Genomic DNA, 6,364 nt, shown 5'->3' on the forward strand with positions numbered 1-6,364 from the left:
TACAACTCCAAATATATACCGGTAGATCTATGTCAGGTTTCTATCATCTAGTACCCTCAGGATGGGTTGGATGGGGTAGAATCAAGATCATGTGAAGTGTTAATACTACTTTATAATGCCTTGGTAAGACCATGCTTGGAATATTGCATCCAGTTTTAGTTGCCGTGAGATAAAAAGGATGTTGAGACTCTGGAAAGAGTGCAGAGAAGATCAACAAAGATGATTAGCGGACTGGAAGCCAAAACATATGAAGAACGAGAGCAGGAATTGGATATGTCTACTTTAATGAAAAGAAGGACTAGGGGTGATATGATAGCAGTGTTCCAATATCTAAAGAGCTGCCACAAGGAAGAGGGGGGGTCAATATATTCTCCAAAGCACCCAGAGGCAGGACAAGAAACGATGGGTGGAAACTAATCAAGAAGAGAACTTAGAACTAAAGAGAAATTTCCTGACAGAACAATTAATCTGTGGAACAACTTGCCTCCAAGCTGTGGGTGCTCCAACACTGCAGGTTTTTAAAAAGAGTTTGGACAACCATTTGCCTTGAAATGTCATAGGGTTTCCTGCTTGAGCTGGGGGTTGGACTAGAAGACTTCCAAGGTCCCTTCCAATTCTATTATCCTGTTATATCTGTAGGTTTTCTGATTGGCTAGGTCTCATGCTGCTACGCCACTTGGACGATTTCTGATTGGCTATGTCTCATGATGTGCCATTTAGTGTATAATACTTAAAAGTTGATTTATGGGACAATCCTAATTCCTAGATTTCTGCAAAAATTACAAAATTCAAGACATCGTTCTATTCAACGTATTTCTTGCCAAGTAGATATTTGGCTACTCTGATACTCCTCCAGCACTATCGTTCAAACTGCCTATGTATTGATGCTAATTGATTTTGAACACAACTATTTTCTAGCTTTATGCTACCCTTTTTAAGGAGTGATAGTCAGAACGGTACATAATATACCATTTGTGTTTCCTTCGCAGATATGTCCAAAAGTATTATCATTGTCACAAGTAAATGCCTTATTCTTCATTATGTAAATAGTACATGACCGGGGTATCAGGGGTTAACTTATTCTTCACTACTTAATATATTCATATTTAACTACTCCCATATCTAGCTCCACCCTATGTATATATAAGGAGCTGTATGCATTCTCTCTATGTTTCTATCTAAGATTATTCAGTGAATATAGAATGCCTTCTGTAAATAAACAGTGCTTTATTTGAATATCTAACTCTTAATTCATTTATTGAGTCTGATCCTGAAAATATTGCAACAATCTGGTAGCAGAGGATGGTTGAATTGACTCAATAAAACTTTAAATATGTCTGAGAGAGAAAACTCCAGAAACAAAAGAGAAAGACCCAACACCAGGGCATACAGTAAAGAAATGGAAGCAGATCAAGAAATGATCGATAAATCCACGACTGCAATATCGAGAGAATCTGAAGACTGCACTACAGACAACGAAGAAATAATGGATGAAACTGATGACCAAGAAGAAAACGAAATAGAAAACAACGAACTCAGGTCAGAGATACTAAAACTCTTAAAAAGCCAAAAGAACGATGAAAATCTCATCGCGAACCTCCAAGACATATTAAAAAACAACGGAGCAGCGAGAGAGAAACACATCGTTACAGATGAACCTAAAGATTCAAAAACGATGAGCGATCTGCCTGCAGATAAAAATACAGCGAAAAAGAAAACTAACAGTCCCGCGCAAAATTTCGAATGGCAGCCATCTTGGTTTCAACAGACCCCTAAGATGAGCGAAGCAGAGCCAATCAGAAAGCAGGATTCAAAATATCTGGCGCGAAAAGCCTTACTCGATGCAAGAAATGAAAGGGAGAAAATTTACACCTCAGAAGAATCAGACACAGAAATCGAAGAAGCTTCAATAGAAATGCGAGTAAACTCAGCAATGAAAACGCTCTTTGCAACATTTGGACCAAAATTGAAAATCACAAAGGAATCAACGAAAGACAGCAGTCAAAAAATAAAGAAAAGACAAGCAAGCAAGCAAACATCTCAGAATCTACCCGCTTCTATCCAAACAACGAGAGCACCGACGCCTGAACCCAGAGAGCCCTGCAGATACCACCCCACACCACAGACGATCCCAGGGGCCAGCGTTCTCAACAAAAGAAAGTGAGCGCCTGCTACCACCAGGACTCCCAAGATCGAGCCGGAGACTGATTCCTCGGAGGAGGAGCGATGCGAGGGAGCTGCAGCAGTGAGAACCTCTCACGACGGCTTCAGGAGCGAAATGAACAACGCGCATGTGCAAGACTACGCAGACAGCTTCGGAGGACATGAGGAACGGAGAGAGCCATTCAGACTCGTTGCAAGCATACCCACACCATTCTGCAACTATCAACATTTACAAGATCACGGACTACCCCCAGTTGTAAGTAATGGATCTAACAATATTGGGAATTTGCCCAATGATTTCCCAAAACTGAGAATAGATGGTATTAATTTGCAAGAGTGGTGTCAACAGCTCCAGGTTGTCTTTCTAAAAGAAAACTTATTATTTTTTATTACTAACCCCCCAAAAAGACCTTGGACTTTAAAATTGGACTGCCTACACCATAGAGCATTTTTCTTATTAATTTCCAGTATATCTCCTGCCATGTACCATAGTATTAAGCAAAATCTGACTGTCTCAGAAATTATTCAATGCATGTTTAAATTGTTTCACAGTGAAAGTGTAGCCACTACAACAAGAATATCTAAAGATTTCTTCTCAGCTAGGATAAAGCCAGGGGTTACCATAAGTGAACATTTAATATCTTTAAACAAAATCAGAGCAGAACTGCATTTAAGGGGGGAGATAATTTCAGATCAAACAATGAAGAGTGTTATCATTAACTCACTAGACCCATCGTGGGATAACTATATATCACATTTAGACACAATCAATTTAGGGTATTTATCCATAGAAAATCTATCTAATAAGCTAATAGCTGAAGATAATTCAAGGAGGAGTCGTTGTAACAACCACGTGGAACATAAACAATATAAGAAGGTAGCATTTCAAGAAAGATATCATGAATCAATTGGATGCCACAACTGTGGATCCAAGGAACATAATAGGAGAGATTGTCCTAAATTCCTTAGGGAAAGACAAAAAACAGACCATAGAAATAGATACCACAACAGACAATCATCCATTGATAGACATAGATATAGAAGTCCACCCAACTATAGAGAACATAGAGGGGGCAGGGATAATTCAAAGGATAGAAGATCTGGTTCACTGAATGGGTTAAACAAACATAACAACACTAACATACAACAGTCAGAGGACAACGATTGGCTTATCGATTCTGGGGCAACTAATCACACTACACATAATAAAAATATATTATCTTCATTTGTAGAAGATAAATTTGTAATTAAAGTAGCTAATCAAGAAAAGGTCCAAGTCATAGGTAGAGGGAATATAATCTTACCTGGTCTAGGAAAAATAGAGGGGGTATTGTTAATACCTGAAATACCTCATAACATACTTAGTGCAATAAAACTAAGCAGAGATTCTGACATAAATATTATGTTCTCAAAAGGAAGAGCAACATTAGAGAAAAACAGAATAAACATAGGTACCGTGGTTATCAAAGGAGGTCTACCTTATTTAATGACAAAAGAGAGATGGTTACACAACATTGATTCCAACATGGAAGATAACAATGACATAGATAATGGAGACAATAGTAATAGTGATAATGAGGAACATGAGATAATTCATAATCACAAAGACACATCCAATGACAAAAAACCTAAAATTGGTAAACCAATTCATGATGAGTGTGCTCATGTCTTACATAGGAAATTAGGACATGCCAGTTTTCCTGTAGTACAAAAGATGACTGAACATGCTGAAGGTGTTAAAATAAAAAATTGTAAAAACTATTTGGAATGCTCAGTATGTAAATCCACAAAACTCAAAACTAGTCCCAAACCAAGAAAGTCAACAAGATCAACTAACCAAATTTTTGACTTGGTACACATGGATCTAGTTGGTCCATTAACACCATCAATCACATATAGAAAATGTTATTTTCTAACCATTGTGGATGACTATAGTCGTTATGGGTTTGTTTATACATTAAAGCACAAAGATGAAACTTTTCAGAAATTTAAAGAATTTTACAAACGTGTAGAAACGCAACATAATATTAGAATAAAACAAATTATGACAGATAGAGGATGTGAATTCATGTCAAAGGAATTCTCCCAATGGCTAAAAGACAAAGGGATGTTACATTACACATCTAGCCCTTTCTCTGCATTCCAAAATGGAGTGGTAGAGAGAAAGAACTCAACATTACAAACCATGATTAGATGCACACTAGAAGATGCTGGCTTAAGTAAGCAATTCTGGTCAGAAGCTTTACAATATTCCAATTATACACAAAATAGAACTTGGTCCAGCATTGTAAACAAGACACCATATGAAGTAATGTATAGTAGGAAACCCAAAATAGCACACATGCACATATTTGGAGTCACTGCAGACGTACACATACCTAAGCAATTGAGGCGTAAAGGTGAGAACGTATCCAGAAGACTTAGGTTCATGGGATACGAAACAGGCACAAAAGGATACAGATTTATCGATAATAATAACAAATTTATAATTTCTAGAACGGCAGTATTCCATGAACAGGCCAACTGGTCTAAAATACATCTTAATGAAATATTCCCAAACACTAATCCAGACACTAAACATCAAGATAAAATGACTAGAGAAGAATACAATCACAACTCACATAAAAACAAAATCAAAACATGGACAAACAGTCAACACAAAATAAAGACAGATTCATTATCAAAAAAGGAAGCAAGGTATTTACATGACAATGATAGTAAACCAGAAAGAACGATCAGAAGTAACAGAAATCAGGTGCCAAACAAATACAAAGATTATGTAATGTATATGGATGAAGAAACATCAACACCAAACACATATGAGGAAGTGTTAAAACTTCCCCCCGAAGAAAAGAAAAAGTGGGAATCAGCCATGACTAAGGAGATGGATAGTTTACGAGAATTAAATGTATTCACACCTACACCTGCACCTAAAGATAAAACTATTATTGGCACCAGGTGGATATATAAAATCAAAAACTTAGAGGGAGGCAACACCTTATACAAAGCTAGACTAGTTGCACAAGGTTATGCTCAAAAATATCCCGAGGATTACACAGACACATACTCTCCCACAGTAAGAACTGAGAGTGTTAAAACAGCTCTAGTTATAGCATCAGCACTTAACCTTGATGTATTCCAATACGACATACAGACTGCATATTTACATGCAAAATTAGATAAAGAGATATATGTAAGAGCACCTCATAGTCAATACACAAACAAAAATGAAACGTGGTTGCTAAACAAAAGTTTATACGGATTGAAACAATCTGGCAAACGATGGTATTAATGTTTAGTCAAAGTACTCAAAACTATGAATTTCAATGCTACTACTGCTGATAACTGTTTCTTTGTCAAAAAAGAGGGTGATTCTTTAGAATTTGTGTTAATTTATGTGGATGATATTTTGTATATAGGTAAACATAAAGAGAAGAGAGAGACATTTGTAACAAAACTAAATGAACATTTTTCTTTGAAATCATTAGGGAAGATAAATAAGTATCTTGGAGTTCAAATCAGTAAAACAAAAAGGGGGTTCAAACTTTCTCAAAGAGATAAGATTATAGAACTTCTGAACAAATGTAACTTAAATAATGCTAAGCCCTGTGACACTCCCATGCAAACTGATTTTTTAAGGAACACAGATGAGTCATCCCCCGAATTTAAAGATAATACACTTTACAGATCAGTCATTGGTTCCCTTCTATATATTTCCAATTGGACTAGACCTGATATTGCTTTGCCTCTCAACTTGTTGTCTAGGCACGTCAGCAAACCATTATTATATCATTGGGAAGCTGTCAAGAGAATATTAAGATATTTAAAGAATAGTTTAGACTTCTGTTTATTATTGGAACCTAATAATGTCAAAGAGCCCATCCTCACGTGTTATGTCGATGCGGATTGGGCTGGCGATACCACATGTAGAAAAAGCACATCTGGCTATATATTTTTCCTTAACGATTGTCCAGTTTACTGGTACACTGGTAAACAAGATTTAGTAGCCACCTCAACGACTGAGGCAGAATATGTTTGTCTGCCTAAAGCCTCAAATAACCTCCTATGGTTTAATGACTTATTGTCAAACACTTGGAAGAAACCTTTATTACCATTTATCATGCACGAAGATAACAAGGCTGCTATTGAAATATCTAGATCTGATGCTATTGGACAAAGGTCCAGACATATAGATATAAAA

This window comes from Pantherophis guttatus, chromosome 2 (genome assembly GCF_059756535.1).
Source record: "Pantherophis guttatus breed Tessera chromosome 2, ASM5975653v1, whole genome shotgun sequence".
In the NCBI taxonomy this organism is placed as follows: domain Eukaryota; kingdom Metazoa; phylum Chordata; class Lepidosauria; order Squamata; family Colubridae; genus Pantherophis; species Pantherophis guttatus.